This window comes from Oryx dammah, unplaced genomic scaffold (assembly GCF_014754425.2).
Source record: "Oryx dammah isolate SB20612 unplaced genomic scaffold, SCBI_Odam_1.1 HiC_scaffold_10, whole genome shotgun sequence".
NCBI classification, from domain to species: domain Eukaryota; kingdom Metazoa; phylum Chordata; class Mammalia; order Artiodactyla; family Bovidae; genus Oryx; species Oryx dammah.
In genome coordinates, this window is record NW_024070194.1 from 45,200,430 (window position 1) to 45,221,072 (window position 20,643).

A 20,643-nucleotide genomic window follows, 5' to 3' on the forward strand; every position below is an offset into this window, starting at 1 on the left:
GCATGGACTTAAGGGCAAGAGTGGGAGGAAGAACCCAGGAAGAGGCTCCTGAGGACCAGAGGAAACAGCCACTGAACACCCACAGGCAGGTGATGGATGAAGTCCATTTGTTCCGGGAAGCTGCCCTGGCCCAGAAAGTGGCAAGTCAGATTTTTCCAGAAGGAAACTGCTGTGAAGTCTGTGGGGCTTGCTGCACAAGTGTTTCTTGTTTGTGTCTTCAATCCTCTGGACCTGTCCACTGTCTGCAGAGCGCTTGTCCCAGAGCGGGGCTGGGACAGAGTCGGCCCCAGACAGGCCAGTGTGGGCAAGCTGAGGAGGGTGGCAGGGGTCAGGGTTGTCAGGAAGCCCCTGCTCACTGCCCTTCCCTCTAATTTTATTTTGTCTCCCAAGTTTACTTGCCACGTCTGATTATGACCTTTGTCTGCAAAAGACCCTTCTGATGCGAGATAAAGGCCCAGTCCTCAACTGCAAAGCCCCAACCTGATTTTCAGACGGTGCCCTGAGGAGGTTTGCTCCCAAGGCGTCCATACCCCATGTGTGCTTCTATAATGGGACCACCCGCCCCAGGAGTCTGGTCTCCCTCCCCTGGAACCCAGGCTGGCTTTGGTGACATGCTTGTAATCCATGGGATGGGACAGAGCAGCACTGTGGGTGGCTGTGGATGGAACCTTCCCATAGGGACAGGAGGAAGCCTTGCTTTCTGCTCCGTCTGGTCTCTCCCAGTGTCTGTCTATCTGTCTCTCCAGCTGGAATGCTGGGAGAAGCCAAGCCACGTGCAGGAGGGGCCAGCTAAGCCCAGCTTTGAAGCCCTCCCAGCCTGGGAGCCAGGCAGGTGAATGAAGGTATCTCCAGACCCACGGTGACCAATGGGACTTTCTGTATGATGGATGGGAAGGTTCAGTGTGGTCCAGAGGGGTGGTAGCTGGTTCAGAGCTACTGTGGGAGACTTAAAATGCTGAAGCCCGGGGGCTCCCCTGGTGTCCAGGCTTAGACTCCTAGATCTACATGACCTAACCCCCCCCAAAAAAAAATAAGAACAAAATGTGTTAAAATTGCTGATGCCTGGGTCGACCCCCAAGTTTCTGATTCCAGTGTAGGGGGTTAGTGGACAGCACTCACTCCTGGTTCTAATGTAGAGGGAGGATCAGAGCCCCTTGTTTAGGTGAATCCAGTCATTACCATGAGCCATTAGACCAATTTTACAGATGAGGAACATGAATCTAAGCTGGACACACAGGTCAGAGGGTGCCTGTGGGAACACTTGGTCCTAGAGTGAGAAGCCAAGCTCTGTCCAGAAGGCTGTGGCTGGGCCCCCTTGGGTTTTGCAAGGAAGCCCTCAACCCCTTAGGAGGTGGGTTACGTCTCCCCAGGGCCTGGGCTGGGACCACATCTAATCAGCCTGATGAGAGACTCTGAACCGCCCACTCCTGCCCTATGAGCTGCTCACTGCCCTTCCCTCTAATTTTATTTTGTCTCCTCAGCAGTTTCCCAGGACCTGGGGGCTGCAGTGGGAGTCCCCTCCTTGCCTTAATGAAGGGGCTGCTTTTTCCAGCTGGCTGACTTCTCGGGGAGGTGGGGGAGCGGGCGGTGGTCTGCAGCTGTGTGCGGAGTCCTGCAAGGGGAGGGAGAACCTGTTAGCAAGCTCTCTGGAGTAGAGCAGGAGTTAGTGGTCCACCTAGTGCTGTTCTAGGTGCTTTTCCAGACGCTTTGTAGAATCGTCATAGGACTGTAAAGAGAGCAGGGGCATGGCAGTCGGATGCCCAGCATCTGGCTCTGGGTGGTTCCCTCTCCTGCATCCCTGCCTCATGTTGGGGTTTAATTCTCCTGCTCATTTTCTTCCCAGGCTCGTTCCTCTGACTGGTCTGTGTCTCCTGGGGGTGAGGACTCTGATGCTTTCTCATCACCCAGTTGGTTTGCTTCTGCCTCCCTCCAGCCACTCCCAAAGCTCACACCTCTGCACTTTTGCATGGGGACAAGGGCAGGGTTGGGGGGGGGGGGAGCACGGTGCTCTAGTGGTTGGGGGGTTGCTCTGAGCACAACAGGAGGGCCAAGATGGAGAGGTTTGGGGCCCCCTGTGTATACCTAAGGGGCGTTGGAACATCAGTCTTGTCCTGGGTAATAGTCCCAACTAGTTGGACGAGCTGTGAAGACTGAGGGAGGTGGTCGAGGCAAAGGCTTTGGAAGCACAGTACTCAGTGCATAGTAGGTGCTTCTTGAAAGTGACGTTGTCCCCTTATTTGTCCCCACTGGCTCTTGGTTAAGGGCCATGCACACAGCAGACTCCCATTTAGGGCTGTTTGTTCCACTGGTTTGGAGCCATTTAATAACAGGTGCTCAGACGCTCAATTGTGTCCAACTCTCTGCAGCCCCATGGACTGTAGCCCGCCAGGCTCCTCTGTCCATGGGATTCTCCAGGCAAGAATACTGGAGTGGAAAGCCATTCCCTTCTCCAGGGGATCTTCCTGACCCAGGGATCGAATGTCTTACATCTCCTCATTGAGTGCGAGATAGTGAAGGACAAGGAAGCCTGGCGTGCTGCAGTCCATGGGGTTGCAAAGAGTCAAACGTGACTTAGCAACTAAACAATAACAAAAATACCATCTGGGAAGCCATTTACTGGGGGCTAATTCTAGGAATTCCAACTCTGCCTGGGTTCCTATCAGGCGTCCAGAGGGCAGTCAGAGATTGACAGGTGGTGACTTTTCTCTGGCCAGGCAGGCAGCCCCTGCAGCCCCTAGACCCCGGCCCTAGACTATAGAGCTGCATACCCACAGGGGCCGTTTAGCAGGTGAAGCCCCTTGGCTGGGGGTGGGGAAGAGGCAACCCAGCATTTCCCCCAAAGGAGGCGAGTCCACCGCATGAGCCCTCCGCTCCCTGGCCCTGCTCTGTGGACACCCCACGCCCTGGGAGGCACTCTTTGGTCTCTGTTTCCCCAGGCACTGCAGGTGCCCTGGGATCCACACCAACCACCAAGGCCACCCACTGCTGCCCCTGCACACACAGTGCGCCCTCTGTCCCGGGGCCCAGCTGCTCCCCCAGGGAGGGACCCACCCAGAAAGGGGCAGGAGCTGGGGGTCCTTGGCCACAGTGGGTGGGTTGGAGGTGGGGGTCCACAGGCCCAGACCCCGGCCCCCTCACCTCTGCACCCCCTGCCAGGCCTCCCGAGCCACACCCTCCGCCCTGATCGTGTGAAGAGCCTGAACCCCAGCAAACAGAGCGCTCTCAGGAGCTCCAGAGACTCACACTTGGTGGTTTTCCTCCCCAGTTACAGAGGAGTCTGGCGGGCTACAACCTGTGGGGTCGCAGAGTCAGACAGGACCAAGGACGCAAGCGCTCCTGAATGACCAGTATCTACTTCAAGGGGCCCACAGGGGCGAGAGGGAGGCTGAGGGGCAGGAGGCAGCTGCCCGGAGGTGGCAGGGCACCCCCTCCTTGCCCCTCTCCCTTAGTCTCTGAAGGTCTCAGTGCAGAGGGGCCCCAAGGCCAAGGTCCAAGAGCCCCGCTGTAGGCTTCACACTAAACAAGTCTGAGCTGAGGTCAGCATCTTGAGGCGCCAGGGATGCCAGAGCTTCTACTGCAAGGAGGGCAAGTCAGGCGCAACCTTGAGGGTTCTGCTGGGGTCTCCTGGCTGGGGGTCCTGTGGGGCCTGAGTCCAGGAATCAGGAGGCGCCTCTGACTGAGCACTGGACAAAACGTGCCTCCAATTACCCCCATCTCCTTGGACAAGTCACTCAGCCCCTGATTTCCCATCTGAAAAGTAAGAGTGGAAGTGTCCCCAGGGGTGAAAGCGTCCCCAGTGGTGGATGGAGGGAAAGGGGACCACTAGGCGACGTGGAGACCCATTCACACTCTAAAAGCATCAGTGTTCAGAGGCAAAGACCAGGGCAGTGAGTGTCTGGAGTGAGGCAGGCTGAGGGGGGGATGCCCAGAATGACTACCCAGGGTGGTCTATAACCTGATGCATAAGAGTCACAGGAACATGAGGAGAACTCATCACTCAGTCTGCCAACAGCCTGAACCACGTGCTGGGCGCAAGGGACAGCAGGGGATGAAACACATATCATCCTTGCCCTCCTGGACTTTATTCTGCTGTGAGTGTGGGGGCAAGAGCAACAGTAAACAAACGAGCAGGTTCATAGAGGTGTTGCGATGCTGCTTTGCTGAGACACATGTCTGGGAGGGTGAGCAGGGCTGGAGCCATTATTTTACATGAAATTGCCAAGGGTAGCTTCACTCATCAGAGGCCTGAAGGTGATGAGAAAGGCCCGTGGGTGTTTGGGAAGAGAGTCCAGGTGGAGGAAAAAGGAAAGAAAGAGCAAGGATATTCAAGAGGGAGGGGACATACCCATGGCTGATTCCTGTTGATGTTCGGCAGAAATCAGCAAAATTCTGTAAAGCAATTATCCTTCAGTTAAAAAATAAGTAAATTTTAAAAAAAGGAAGAGCAAGGACGATGGTTGTCCAGTGGGGCATTTTTAGAATCTGTATCTGTTAGCTAGTGCTGTGTAACAACCACTCCAGCACCTAGTAGCTTAAAATAACAGCTCTTGATTTTTAATGGCTAGGCCCAGCCAGGCAGTATTTCTGGTACCTGGGCTTACTCCACCAGCCAAGGTTGGCTGCCAGGCTGGCGGGGGCTGGGGGTTAGAATGACTGGGCCTGGGAAGGGTGGTCTCGGCTCTGTGGAGTCCTGACCCTCAGCAAGCCTCACCCAGCATATGTTCATGGCCTCTGGACAAGCTTCCAGGAAAGTGAGTCTGGGCTTGGAACCGGCCCTGTCACTCCATTTTTAAATTAATTTCTATTGGAGTATAATTGCTTTTACAACGTGGTGTTAGTTTCTACTGTTCAACAAAGTAAGTCAGTCATACATATACATATATCCCCTCCCTTTTGGGTTTCCTCCCCATTTAGGTAACCATAGAGCAGAGTTCCCTGTGCTATACAGTAGGTTCTCGTTAATTATCTATTTTATATTAATACACAGTATTAATATAATTAAGTATATGTTAATCCCAATCTCCCAATTCATCTCACCCTCCCAGCACTGTCACTTCTGACGTATTTTGTTAACTTATAAGATTCAAGGGGAAGGCTATTTGACCCAGCTTTTTGATGGAGATGCTGCAAACATCAAGGCCACATTTGCAAGTTCCTACAATCCCGTGTTGCAAGTGAGCAGCCAGGGCTCAGAATGACCCACCCAAGCCCACATGGCCACGGAGACTCCAACTGAGCCTGGTTTAATGCCACAGTTTGTGCTTTTTTCATGAAAAGTTCTTCTTGTCCCCCAAATGTCTTAAATTGTTTAATTTCCCCCAAATTACATGCTAAGGGAGAAACTACAGAAAAGTTAATGAAGTCACTGAGTGGCAGGACATAGAGGTGAGACACCCAATTGTCTTGCAGGCTTTCCTTCTGCACAAGTGTGACTTCCCCCTCCCCTGCTGACACCCTACCCCCAGGGCTTCCTTCCTGGGCTGGAGGTGGGGGTCCTATAGGCAGGGATGAGACCCCCTGGTCAGAGGGAGGGAAAGGCATTTCTGGCCAAAGTGGTGGAAGCAAGCTCCCTGCTCCTGGGGGCTGGGAGAGGTGAGGAGGACGCCTGGCCCCTCCACCCTCCCTAGCTGCCCTCCTCCAACACCCACTTCCCGCTGTGGGTCTCGACTTACTCTTCTGTGAAACGTGTCTAATGGTACTCACACCTGAACAGGCTTAGAATCACCAAGAAAGGTGCTAAAAAATGCACAGTCCAAGGCTCCATCTCTGGGTGAATGGAGGGGTATGGGGGTGGGAGGGCTCAGGGGAGGAAAGTACATTTATACCCAGAGCCCTTAGGGGGCCTCTGATGACAGCCCTGCGCGCATATCCTACGGGCATATCAAGAAACTCCTTGCCCCCCGAGGATGCCCCCGGGACCCATGAAGCACCCGCTGCATTAGGATCAGATTCACCTAGGATCTTCCAGACCTGGCGCTCGTCATAGACCACGGGCAGCCCTTTGGTGCTACGCCTTTGCCAGACACTGCCCACCGACCGAGCCCCTGGCGTGGCTCCCATCCTGGCCACTGATCCCAAGTGCCCCAGCAGCATCTCAGCCAAAAAGCCTTGAGGGCAACATGTGTAAAGGCCTCTCTCTAGGGCCCTGCAGAGGGGAGCTGTGTGGCCTGGGGATCTGGGGGCTCCTTCCAAGGACTCTTCTTCAGCCAGGCTCCCTCTGTGGCCTCAGCCTCCTGGCCTTGTGCTGCTCCTCACTCCGTCAATGTTTGTTTCTCCCCTGGCTGCAAACAGCCCAGTATTTGCTTAAAGGGCTGAGCAGACGTGGCAGCCCTGGGGGCTCCCTCCTCTCTGCAAACAGGCTCCTCGGACAGCCCCGCGTCTGCTGGGCCCAGCACAGCTCTCCCAGGTCACTTCACATTGAACGGGTCGTCTGGCCCCCCACACGTCGAGTCTGGTCCCAAGCACATTTCCCCCAAATGTCCCCCAAATGCTCCTGGCTGCAGCAGGGCTCCTGATCCCAGCTTGAACAAGCCACATGGAGGCTGTGGGGACAGGATGTGCTCTTGAAACAGATTTGCATGTGGTTTTCTAGGAAACCAGCTCCTGGCCTGGGTGGGTGCGGCACACAAGCCCGGGAAGCCCCAGCTGGGACCCCAGAGTTGCAAAACGCTATTGATTAGTGTGTGACTGGCCCTCGGACAGGCCACTGAACATTTTTTTCTGCCAAATTTATTCATATTGGTGTTGTTCAGTCGTGTCTGACTCTTTGCAACCCCATGGACTGCAGCACACCAGACTTCCCTTTCCTTTACCATCTCCTGGAGCTTGCTCAAACTCATGTCCTTTGAGTCAGTGATGCCATCCAACCATCTCATCCTCTGTCATCCTGTTCAGATGGGATCTTGTAGTTTTTGTCTCCTTGGAACCTAGGGACCTTGGCTCTTACCTCCTTCCCATACACAGCAGAATATTTTGAGGTCCCTCGCCCTAGTTTTGAGCATCGCTCACATCAACACAGGTGTGGCAATTGTTCCTTTCCTAAGATGGACTTTGATGGCAAACTGGACATTTGCTGCTTCTTAAAACACTTTTCATTTTAAACTACATTTCAAGAAGTACTGGTAGTAAAGTTGTGAGGACAGTACAGAAAGCTTCCCATCCTCCTCTACCAGCCTCCCCAAACTTACAAACACGTAGCCCAGTGGTCAAGTCAAAGTTTAACTGACACTAACACCCTGAGTCCAAGCTGAGACCCTGCGTGAACCTTGCCAGCTTTTCCACTAAAGTCCTTCTTGGCTCCAGGAACACATCCAGTGCCCCGCACATGCATCTGCTTGTACTATGTCTCTGCTATGTTGCCCTTGGCAAAGGTTCCCAAGCTGTTCCTTGTCTGTCGGGACCTGAATACCCGTGAGGAGTGTTGACCGGTCACCTGGCCAAAGGCCTCTCAGCCCAGGCTTGGTGGGGTCCTCACAGCTGGGTGGAGGACCTGCGCCTGGCCAGGGCACCGCAGACATGGAGCCTGGGATCCCGGGCCACAGGGCCATGGTGTTGACTTGTGCGACGATGCCTGGCTCTCGGCTTCCCCAGTGGCTCAGCTGGTTAAAGAACCTGCCTGCCAGTAAAGGAGATGCAGGGAAATGAGGGTCCGATCCCCTGCGTCTGGAAGATCCCCTGGAGGAGGGAGTGGCTAACCAGTCCGCTATTCTTGCCTGGAGAATCCCATGGACAGAGGAGCCTGGTGGGCTACAGTCCATGGGGTCACAAAAAGCTGGACACGACTGAACTCACACACGTGTGCACACACTGGGCTCTCTGGTCAAGTGGTCCCAAGGGGCTTTCCCTCTGCGAGGTCATAGTCACTTCTCACCCCTGCCCCATGAACAGACACCTCAGGAGAGATTCCTGGAGGCTGTTCAGGTGCCTTTTCTCCTCAAACTTTCCACAGTTCTAGCCTCCATCAGCCAGCAGATCTTGTCTTCAACATTGCTCTGTTTTTCCCTCCCTCCTCACCTGCTCTCTGTGTATTGATCAGATTGTATTGATCAGATTTCCACAGCAAAAAAGAGCTGTCCCTTCTGCTCCATGGACTTATTTAATCAGGTAGCTATTTCTATCAAGGTGGACTTAGGGATCTTCTATTCTGTGACTGATAATCTATACAGTCATTTTTTACTTTATTCCCAGTCCTGCAACCCTGGCTGCTAGGAGCGCCATCAGGACTCCTGAGTCCTGTGGACCAGCCCCCATGTTTTCTGGCTCCTTATGGTTTCCCGGGATTTTGCTGCCCTTCCTTCTCACTTGGCTAATCGTTAGATATTCTGCTTGGGTTCTGTGGGCCTTTGAGGGCAAGGTCACACCTTCTGTTTGATATCCATTATGGGCTAGACTGTACGTAAAACATATTCCTTAGTTGACTGATGTGTTGGCAGAACTGTGTATTTGAATGAATCCCTGCCACGTGGAGTTGGAAGTTGTGATTTCTGTATGGGGAGCTGTTCAACCAGGAAGAGTCCAAATCAGCTCCAAAATGACTGCCTTTTACAGTTCCTGTCCCTTCTATCTTGGAGTCCCCCCAGGGAGCTCTCTGGGGTCTGAAAGCTGGAGGACACCGGAGTCACACTGACTAGAAGCTCCGTTTGTGTGGCACATGGGGGCGTGCCGAGAGGTCATGAGGTTAACCTTAACCTTTGTTTACAAGCTTCACCTGATCTTACCAACTCCTGAGAGAGTTGGGAAGGTCCTTAGTTTGGGTTCCCTCAGAAGTCGACCTTGTTGCAAGGATTCAAAGGCAAGGGCTTTCTAAAGGGTGGTGATCCCTGGCAGGGCGTGGGGAAGGGAGACAGAGCTTAGGGTTAGAGTTAGTTCTGGCTTCTTATTCTGACTCCTCACAGCCTGACCTGCATTCCCAGACTGTTCTGCTGAGCTCCTGGGCCTGGGCTTTCCTTCTGGGTCTGGAGTGAGAATTCTGGGCTGGGAGATCTGGGCTCTGCTGTCAGCTGTCTGTGGTTCATTGTGGGCCCCGGGTGCAGCCCTGCCTCCTTGCACAAAGAGGGAATCATCCTGGTCTGGCCCACCTCCTGGGACCACCTAGGAGTTCAAAGCAGACGAAGTGAAAAAAGGGTTGTCACAGTCCAGGGCCTGGCTGACTTCCTGGGCTCCGAGAAACGGAAAGAGACAATGAACATATAAAAAGAAGTTCTACCTTCCTGGTTTTCGGGAACATGTGAGTTAAAAGTTCAACTGTGGGAATTCTCTGGTAGTCCAGTGGTTAGGACTCTGTGCTTTTACTGCCAAGGGCCCAGGTTTCATCCCTGGTGGGGAAACTAAGATTCTGCTCAGGATGCCCAAAAGAAAAGAAAATACTAGTGATTGGTGTGTGTGTGTGTGTGGAGGTCGGGGGAGGCTGTCTTAGCCCCTTTGAGGGGCAAGTTGACACGGTCTATTATAATACAAAAATGTCCACATCCTATAACCAAGAGAATCACTTCTTTGAATCTGCAGAAGCGTGACATCATGGGTGTGTGAGGCTGGTCACAAAAGCACTACTTCTCCGTGATCCTGAGCAAGCTCCAGCCTTTATTTCCAACCTGTCACAAACTAATACATTTTTACTCTTACAGTAGAAATGAATTGCTAGAGGAGTAAAGTTTTTAAAACACAAAGGCTTACAAAATACAATACCCCATGTTGAACATGTCTATTGGTGCCACTTTCTCAGCAGCATTTGCTCACCTCGTGTCTCTGTGTCACATTTGGGTAATTCTTGCAATATTTCAGAATTTTTCATTATTATCATGTTTGTGATGGTGATGATTTTTATTGTGAGATTTGACATAGCATCACTCTACCAAATTGCTATAAAAGTTTCTCAGTATTTACCCCCACCCCGGGGTACAAGACCACAGACCCTGTGCTGTGATGCTCAGCTGTGCTGCTTGCAAAACAAACAGGAAAGAACCTAAATATTTATTAATAAAAGAATGACTATATAAACATGTTATGTGCACTGTATAAAATCCAGGTAAGGGTAAAAAAAATAAAGGTGAGAAATTTATAAGACCTAACATAAAAAAGTGGCTGAGACTCAGAACTGAAAAGATACAGTGTTCTTATGTGTTAAATGTAAAAAAAAAAAAAGAAAAAGAAAAAAAAAAAGCAAACAACCCACAATAAAACAACACCTTATGTTTCCTATGGGCTTGTGAATACATGTGAAAATGTATAAGAACGGGACTGGAGACACATCTGTCTGGTACAGACACCTTGCTTGGTTGCACGTCACTTTATTGTGCTTTGCAGGCATTGCTTGTTTTTTGTTTTTTTTTTTTACAAATTCGACGTTTGTGCCAACCCCATGTTGAACATGTCTATTGGTGCCACTTTCTCAGCAGCATTTGCTCACTTCGTGTCTCTGTGTCACATTCGGGTAATTCTTGCAATATTTCAGAATTTTTCATTATTATCATGTTTGTGATGGTGATCTGTGAGTGGTGATCTTCAGTGTTAGTACTGCAAAAGATTATGAACTCCTTGAAGGCTCAGATGATGGTTATTGTTTATTATCAAGAAAGAACTTTTTTGGGGAGGCTGCACCACATGGCTTGTGGGAAGGAAAGTACTTTTTTTGGCATATGAAAATTTATTACTATTGTGCATTCATCATCAGAATGTATGAGCTTGGTCTTTCCTTCTTACCTTTGTATAAGGTCAAAACAGATACATGGCTACTTTGATAACCTTAAAGTGGACTCCAGGAATGTCGCCAATAGCATGACCTTTGTGACCAAAGCCAACAACCAGAACTTCATCATTTTCCTCAATAAAATTTAAGCCACCATCATTGAGTACAAAAGCTGTGATCTTTTTTTTTTTACCATTCTTGATTAGCTGAACCCTGGCACACTTCCTGATGACAGAATCTGGCTGTTTGGTTTCAACCCCTGCTTTTCAAGCACAATTCCCTTGGCATGAGAAGTGCCTCCAAAAGGGTTGGACTTCAGTGCTGTGCCCGCATGGGCTTTCTGTACTGTTTATCATGCCACTTCTCGACTGGTCAGTGGCTATGGAGCTTCCTGGCAGTATGAAGACTGTGACACTTGCCCATCCTGCCGGTATCACAGGCCTGAGTGAAAAGGAAAGTACTTTATAATTAAGGTATATACATTGCCTTTTGGACATAATGCTATCACACACTTAAGAGACAGTGTGAACATCTTTATGTGCCTGGGAAACCAAAAGAATTTGTGTGACCTGCTTTATTGCTGTGGTCTGGGCCCAAGCCTGCAGTATCACCAAGGTCTGCCTGTATTGGGAGTGGTGAGTAAAGGGGGAATCTTTCATAAGGGCTTAATGTTTATGAAGAGAACACAACCAAATATTACTTGCATAATGTAAAAAATATGACATCTGAACTGTGGTGTTGGAGAAGACTCTTGAGAGTCCCTTGGACTGCAAGGAGATCCAACCAGTCCATCCTAAAGGAAATCAGTCCTGAATATTCATTGGAAGGACTGATGCTGAAGCTGAAACTCCAATACTTTGGTCATCTGATGTGAAGAACTGACTCACTGGAAAAGACCCTTATGTTGGGAGGGATTGGGGGCAGGAGGAGAAGGGGACAACAGAGGATGAGATGGTTGGATGGCATCACTGACTCAATGGACATGAGTTTGAGTAAACCCCGGGAGTTGGTGATGGACAGGGAGGCCTGGCGTGCTGCAGTCCCTGGGGCTGCAAAGAGTCGGACGTGACTGAGCTACTGAGCTGAACTGAACTGAGGCAACGTTGATCTAAGGCAGGCAGGTTACACTTAAAAGTGAATTTTCCAGACTCTGCCCTACCTCCTAACAGAGGGATAAACCACCCACTCTGCCCTGCAGTGAGATGTGATTAAATGAACAGTAAGAATCAGGTGCAGACTGGTGAGAAAGAAGGCACAGTTGCAACCTGAGAGGCTGGGAGGAGGAGACTGGCTGGCTGGTTATAAACAAGCCTTGTGTGAGGGGGCCACCAGTCAAGGAGAGAATTTGGATTTTAGGTTCAAACAGAGAGTAAAATTCTAGCTCCTGCCTTCTGAGTTGAGGGTAGGCTGAGCAAAGGTATTAGTCTTGGCTCCTTCCTGAATCCCAGCTCACATGAAACAGCAAAGGGAGAGAAGCCCTCAGAGTTGAAGAGGGTGCAGAAGTTGTTAGCTGGCTCAGCAGCCAGGGTTAGGGTTAAGTTGAGTCAGTTCCTCTCTATTTCTATTTTTCTGAGAGTTTTTGTTTTTTTAAAAATTATAGATAGATGTTGAATTTTCTCAAATGCTTGTGTCTATCGATTCATTCATTCTGCATTCTGGGACCCCATGACACAACCACCCCCCCACCCCCATCCAGCAAATTCAAAGACATCATGACCTCCTTCATTGCTCTACTTCTGCCTCTCCCCGGCATCGTCCCTGATCTACTGAATCATTGACATCATTCAAGGAGTATTTTTTTTTCCATCTTTAAAATCTCCCTTGAGAAGCTCACATCATCTCTGTGGTAATCCTGCCAAAAAATGTTTAACCTGAGTCCAGTCATGAGGAAACAATCAGACAAAGTCCCCAGTATTTGGGATGAGCTACGTGACAATCGACCCGGACCCTTCAAGCGTGTCAGTGCCATGAAAGACAAACAAACAAAAAAAAACCCAAGGACTGTTTCTGATTAAAGGAGAGAACAGAGATGTGACAACCAAAGGGAATGCGTGAACCCCGATTGGCTACAGGATGGGAAAAAAGAAAGCAAGTGTAAAGAATGTGTCCGTTGCGGGGGCATGTCCACACGGTCTGTGCGCAGGATGACATCATTGATTCAATGGTCCGTTTCTCTGAGTGGGATGTGGCATTGAGCTCACGGAAGAGAATGGTCTTGTTCCTAGGAAAAGCACACTGCAGTATTTAGGAGTATCTGCACCCCAAAATGACTATGTGTGTGTGTCACTATTTAGGAGTATCTGCACCCCAAAATGACTATGTGTGTGTGTCACGGGGAGGGGTAGTAAATGAGGCAGAATGTTAACAAATAATGAATTTAGGTAAAGGGTGAAAAGATGTGTGTTATACTCTTCTTTCAACTTTTTGCAGGTTTGACAGTTTTCACAATAAAATATTAAGCAGAAGAGGATCTTCCCTGGATCCACGTCTGCCTCCAGCTACACCCAGTTTTTCCACCGATCGACACAGCCAACCTTCCGCACAGAGTCTTTGACACTTGGGCTTTCACTCCTCCCCGGCCCATTCATGCATCTGTCTATTCCTGGCTGGTTTCTGCCCATCACCACACTGGACCTGCCTCGCCCAGATCCTCACCGCCTCCGTGCTGCCCACCCTGCAGTCACGTTCCACGCGGGCGGCCACTCCTTCCTCTCCAAACCCTCTTGTCTCTCAGCCTCCACAACACTGGCTTCTCCTGGTTTTTCTTCTGCCGCGCCAGACTCTTCTCGCTCTTCTTCACTTTCTCCCCTTTCTCTACTCACCCTCAAAAGCCTGGGTTCCTAGGAGCTCAGACCCTTTCTTTCTTTAAGTCTTTCTTCAGGTGGTTCACTGATATAGATTTAAAGAACGAATTTGTTCTAAAGATGCCCACACTTAACAGCTCTCCTTTTTTTTTTTTTTTTTGCTCGTTCTCTTGGTGTTTTAAAATTAAATTTTTTTTGCTTTTGAAAACTTTATTTCAACATAACTATACTTATAAAAATTAATTAATTTTAGTTGAAGTACAGTTGTACAATGTTGTGTTAATTTCTGCAGTACAGCAAAGTGCTTCAGTTATACACATATACACCTTTTTTTAATATTCCTTTCCATTATGGTTTATCATAGGATATTGAATATAGTTCTCTGTACTGTACAGTAAACCTTAGACAGTTCTCATTTGACATTGCTCCTTTGATATTTTGCAGACATCTCAAGTTGAACTTTTATTCATTTATTCGTCCATTGAGCACATACTGAGCCCTTACTATGTGCTAGGCACTTGCTGGAAACACTGGGGAAGGGGAAGAAGGAGCCAGTTATAGCTGCACTGTTGGAGACATTCTTGGAGACAGGTGGTGAACAAATAAGAAAGAATTTGAGGGTGGTAAGGACTCTGAAGTTGGCGCTAGTGGTAAAGAACCTGCCTGCCTGCCAATGCAGGAGACATAAGAGAACTGGGTTTAATCCTGGGTGGGGAAGTTCCCCTGGAGGAGAGCATGGCAACGCACTCCAGTATTTGCCTGGAGAATCCCATAGACAGAGCCAGGCTACAGTCCATGGGGTTGCAAAGAGTCGGAGACAAGTGAAGCAACTTAACACGCATGCATGCACATGGACTCTGAAGGGACTAAAATGATGAAAGGGATGTGTTTTAGAGACTGCTTGGGTGGACTTATATATTTAAGGTGATCTGAGATGTATTTTGAGGGCGATGCATTTAAAAGAATGAGCTCAGGATGGAATGCAGGGGCAATGTGACAAGATTGTGAGATGAGGGGCTCAATGCCCTCTGGATGGGAGTGTGCTTGGCATGTTCTGGAAGTGAGATGTGTCCCCAGAATCAGAACCTTGATCCTTTCTTTTCCTATCTGGTTTGTATTTTAAAATTTCAGGGCATGTAAGACCCTGTCATCAACTATATCTGAAAAACCTTGATTGACCTTGCATTCTTATTTTGGGGTCTTCTTCAGATCAAGAACAGTTCCCTCTCTGAGCTGGACAGTACCTTGATTCTTTTAAGGGCAGTGAGTCAGAATGTCAGGACAAGATGCAACTGTTTGTCAGAGTTTCACCTGTCCTTTTACTAGTGTGCAAAACACAAGGAATAAGCTGACATCTGCTTGAAGGGGGATGGTTTCCATTGTCGGCTGGCTCTTGGAGACCCACTACCAGCCCACCGAGTCCTCTCGAGCTGGCCTTGTGCTCCTGGAGACCAGGAGGGACAATGAGGGAGAGTCCTGGGACTTACAGCTAACACATTGCTGAAAGTATCCTTCCCGGCAAAGTGGAAAGGGTGACCTGATTCTTATAACCTTTCCCAGTAGAAGTTGCAGCAAATGATGATAAAATCTTTGCACCTCCCTCAGGGCTGGATCCTATTAGGCCTTGCTAATGAGGCAAAAATCCATCTTTTTTTAAATAGGGAGTTGAAACTTATCTTTAAAAGGATCAGAAACATGCTTAGACCTTAAATTTTTCTGAATGGGCAACACATTCATATCTTTCTAGAATTTAAAAGAAATTTTAAATGTGCCCCAAATATTTTCCTTTTATTCCTGTCCCCAGCCTCTCAGTTTCTACCTGCCTCCAGCTCCTGCTCTACAAATGCATAACCACTGTTATCACTTTTCTGCATCCATGTGTGAGACCCGCTCAGAGCCCCAGAGTTGATATAAGATTATTTTATACTGAAGATATTTGAGATTCAACAGATGCAGAAAGAAGTCTTCTTGGAGCTTCCTTTATCTGACTAAAAGGAGAAATTTCTGAGAAATGAGGATCATCATAAATTTCCTCTTTGGGGCAGGAGAGAGACCAAGAATAAACCTTCCAAAAAGCCCCTCTTGGGAGAGTTTCACAGTGTATGAAGAAAATGGAAGGACCTGCATGAACAAACACCATCACAAATGTTCTACTGGCCAGTTTGTTTTCCTAAAACCCATTTGTCTTTCCTAAAGAAACCTGCTTATTCTTCCTATAGAGGTCTTTTCCCTCCTCTTCCATTTCCCCTACTAAGTGAGGTGGGTAAGTAGATAAGGCCCAGATTCTAAGGACTACTCTTGTTATTGAGGACTCTTACATGGATGAATAAATAAGCTCTGCTTTTTCTCTTACTACTGTGCCTTTTTCAGCTTAATTTACAGGCCCCAGTCACAAAGCTAAGAAAGCAGAGAAAAGTTTTTCCTCCTTGGCACTTGCAAAGACTTTTTGGGAGTGGTATATATAAATATAGCCACAAGTCCTTTTGTGGATATTTGTTTTAATTGCACTCTGGGAAAGATCTGAGTGGATTTGCTGGGTCACAGGGTAGGTATATGTTTAATGTTAAAAGGAACTCCAGAATTTCCCCAAGTGGTTGTTCAATTTTCAGTTTCTGCCAGCAGAATATGAGAATTCCAGATGCTCTCCCTTCTGCCAACACTTGGTATTGCAAGTTCTTAATTTTAGCCATACTTGTGGGTATTACATGGTATTTGGCTGTGGTTTTATTTTGCATTTCCTGGATGAGTAGTCATGCTGAGCGTCTTTTCATGGGCTTGTCAGCCATCTGTATATCCTTTGTGAAGTGTCTACTCATGTCTTTTGCCCATTTTTTTTTCATTGAGTTGTCTGCCTTCCTACCAGTAAGCTGTGCAACTACTCTCTATGTTCTAAATGCAAGTTTTTTCCTAAGGTCTATGTGTGGTGACTGTTTCCTGCCGACCTTGTGGTTTGCCTTCTTAGAACAGGAAGCTTTCTTCCCCCAAAACGTATTCATTTTTAACCGAAGGAAAATTGCTTCATAATATTCTGTTGGCCTCCGCTATACATCAGTATGAGTCAGCCACAGGTATATATGTATCCCCTTCCTCTTTAACCTCCCTCCCACCTCCCACCCCTTCCCACCCCTCTAGGTTGTTACAGAGCCCCGGTTTGAGTTCCTTGATTCAAATAGCAAATTCCCATTTGTTATCTGTTTTACACATGGTCATATATATGCTTCCAAGTTATTCTCTCCTTTCTTCCTACCCTCTCCTTCCTCCCCCTCCACCCGTGTCCATTAGTCTGAAAACAGGAAGCTTCAGTCCTCTGCCACTGACCCCTTCCCCTGGCCAGCTGGCCTCCCCGCCCCCTCAGTCCTTTCAGATCCCTCTGGACTCACTTCAATCCTTTTCCTTCCTGCTTTGCAGGTCAGCCTGCTCCATTCTTCCCTCTAATCTTACACAAAACCCTTCTTGGGGCTCAATTTTTTTTTTAAGAGTCAGTTCTACTTGGAAAGATGTGTCTCCTCCCCTCCCCCCACCCCTCCCCCAGCTCTCTCTCTGCCTGCCCGTGACTGGCTCATGCCCAGCCCCGCATCGACTCTCTTCTTCTCCATCCCCTTTATTCTTCAGTTTCCCCACCCTTGCTTCCACGTCTATCATGGACCAAAGATTAACCTTTGAGGATAAAACCAGGCTTTTCCCCCAGCTGAGGCTTTTGTACAAAGTGTTCTTCCAGAAACCTCTCCAGTGCCTATCTTGCCAGAAGACACTAGGGGTGGACTCCTAGAAAGTAAGTCCTACCACACCGAGAACCCCAAGTCACAGTTTCACTGAATGAGAAGAAGCCCCCAGAACAAATTTCATTTCTCCTCCTGTAATGTCCTCACCTCTGTGGGTCTCCTGCCATGTTCAGTGATTACAGTCCATGGAAGCATTTATGAACCCTCACCTGGGTCAGAGTCACTCACCTGGGCAGCTTTAAATCCCCACCCCTCACAGCTGGGCCTGCCCATTAGACGGTTAGACAGTGATGGTTCCCAGAAGATCAGTGTCTGTACCACCTGTGAACCCGTGAGGAATGCAAATTTCTAACCACAGGAGAGGGCCTCGTGCTTGAGCGTGTATCAGAGTCACTGGGAGGGCTTCTCAGAACCATTATGACAGAGATTGCTGGGAGCAGTTCCAGAATCCAGGAGGTCTCAGTGGGCGTTTGCATTTCTAACACGTTCCTGCTTCAGGAGCACGCCTTGAGCATCACTGTGTGGGAGGGTCTGATTCAGCTGGTCTTGGGGGGTGGGCCTGGCACCCTACGTTTCACAGCTCCATGGGATTCTGATGTACAACTGAAGCTAACATCCCCCGGTCTGTGGGCTGGGGTGTAACACGGCTGAAACCGTGCAATTTTAGCAGAAAAAGGTGTCTGGTTTATTTATTTAAAAATTTTAAAAAATTGAAGTATAAGTGATTGACAGAAAAGGAGTTTTAAATACAGGACCCTTCTAAAGCGTTTCTTCCTTTGTCTAACCTTCCCTTCTAGAGTAGCCCTGCATGTCCAGTGTACTCGTGGCCCCGTTAAGCTTTCACTGAAGTCCAGCAGGACCCGCTCTGAGGTTCTGAGCAGGCCTGGCTCCCGGGTCCAGGGCGGGGCCGGCAACACTCGGGCCCAGGGGCTTGGGAGCTGTCGGAGGACAACTCCAGGGAGGGAGTCCCGGGAGACCTGCAGGAGGTGCCGCAGCCTGCTTGGCTGCAAAGAGACACGCCATTTTTGGTGCCAGCTGAGCAGTAAGGATGGAAACAGTTGCCAAGGGCCTGGGAACTGGGTGTTTGAGACTGCCCTAGTAAACTCCCAGGGGATGGGGTCACACTAGTACAGGTGAACTTTTGCTGTCCAGCCATGCCTCTGTCAAGGGTGGTCACCAAGATGTTTGATTGTTGTTATTTACCTTTTTATTGAGGCATCATTTACAGATAATAAAATGGACACATTTTAAGTGGACAGGGACTTGATGGTCCAGTGGCTAAGATGGCTAAGACTCCGTGGCTCCCATCGCAGGGAGCTTTGGTTCAATCCCTGGTTAAGGAACTAAATCCCATGTCCCGCAATGAAGAATTCTCATGCTGCAACTAAGACCCACTGTAGCCCAACAAACAAATATTAAAACAAAACAAAAAATTCTCAAGTGGATGGTTTGAAAAATTTTTACCACTGTCTACACTCATGTGACCACCACCCAGGTCAGCACAGAGGACGTTCCATCATCCAGTGTGGCCCCTCAAGCCCTCTTCCCAAGCCCCACCGCCCACTGCCCCCCTATTGTGACCCCAGTGCCACAAACAAACTGTCAAACTCCATATAAATTTAGTTAGATGGGATGTGCTCTTTCATGTCTGGTTTCTTTTCCTTTACATTGTTTTTGAGCTTTATCCATAGTATTGTGTGTAAGAGCAATTCATTCATCTCCCTTCGGTGCTGTACACCATGTATTCCTGTGTTCTTCCACTGATGGGCATTTGGGTTGAGTTTGTTGCTGCTGCTGCTGCTGCTAAGTCGCTTCAGTCGTGTCCGACTCTGTGCGACCCCATAGACGGCAGCCCACCAGGCTCCCCCGTCCCTGGGATTCTCCAGGCAAGAACACTGGAGTGGGTTGCCATTTCCTTCTCCAATGCATGAAAGTGAAAAGTGAAAGGGAAGTCGCTCAGTCGTGTCCGACCCTCAGAGACCCCTTGGACTGCAGTCTTCCAGGCTCCTCCATCCATGGGATTTTCCAGGCAAGAGTACTGGAGTGGGGTGCCATTGCCTTCTCTGGGGTTGAGTTTAGGGTTTGGCTATTTGTGGTTCAGCTGCAATGGGTGCTTCTGAGGACCCTGCTTTCCTTTGGCTCATCCCCAGAAGGGGATCTGCTCAGTCAGATGTTACATGTATGTTTGATTTTAGCAGAAATACCTGACAGGACTCTGCAGGGATTGGACCAACCCACCTTTTCACTGACGATGTGTGTGCCCTTGTTACTCCCCAGCCTCACTCCCCTGAATGTTTTCAGAGCTTTGGTTGTAGCCATCCTGGTGAGTACACAGTCTAGGACTCGGAGTTTTAATCTGTAACCCCTGTAACCACTAATGTGAATCACCTTTTCATGTTTCCCGGCCATTTGGCTAATTGCCATGTCTAAGTTGTTTGTCCACTTTTTCTATTGGGTATCTGAGAAATTTTGATTAAGGGAAAAGCATCATGAAACTGTGCCCTACTTATGCCAGGAGTTGAGAGGGGGCTAAAGTGGGTTTGTGCAGAGGATGGGAGTGAGAGAAGGGATCTTGGTAATGAGTCTGCTCCTGGCCCCAGAAGTTAATGGATCTATTTCCTAACACTGAGAACAGCCTACGAGCAAGACTGAGAGTCAATAAAATTCATGAAATAGGGGGACTGTTCTTTTTTTTTTTTTTTCCTATTTGAAAGCAGGCTGTTGTGGACCTGGTAATAAATGGTGTTCTCCATTTTCTATTTTCCCATCCCCCTGAAGCTAGGCCAGATCGTGGGCCCCCTCCGGTTCGGGACAGCAACCTGTAAGCAGCCTTTGGCCACCAGATCACTAATACAACCCTGACTCAAACCTGCTGATCAGCTTGCTCGGATCCCATGAAAAGCCTCCCAGTATCTGGGGGCACTGGAATTGCATCGCCATCTACACTCTAGTTTCTTCAGTGTCAAGATTCACAACCAATAGCCCAGGTGTCCCAGCACCTGGATCCCTAATCCCCAGGAGACATCTTAGAGGCTGCCCTGTCCAGGTCTTTGCTGAGCACTTGCTTTGCGCAGGGTGACTTCCAGATCAGGGATGGATTTTGTGTCCGTTTGTGTTCAGGGCCCAGGTAAGTGGCCACCTGGCTCCCGTACAGCCCTATCAGTATTTGTGAACTGAATGGATGAATGAATGATTTGGGGTTTGATTCATCTCCCAATCAGGCAGCCCATCTTTCATTCTTGCCACTGTGGGCCAAAGGAAAAACCAGGGATGTCTTTTCATGTTTTACCAGAGACTCAAAAGCCATTTTTTTTAGATTGCAAACGATATTTTTATTTTATGATTTTTTAAATTGGAAGATGATTGATTTACAGTGCTGTGCTGGTATCTGCTGTGCAGCAATGTGAGTCAGCTATCAGTGTATATATATTCC

General features: G+C 48.9%; 1 pseudogene; it reads right to left on the minus strand.

Annotated features, from left to right (window-relative positions):
- Positions 1-10,648: 10,648 nt before the first annotated feature.
- Positions 10,649-11,107, minus strand: LOC120868609 (annotated as a pseudogene).
- Between the last annotated feature and the right edge of the window lie 9,536 nt (positions 11,108-20,643).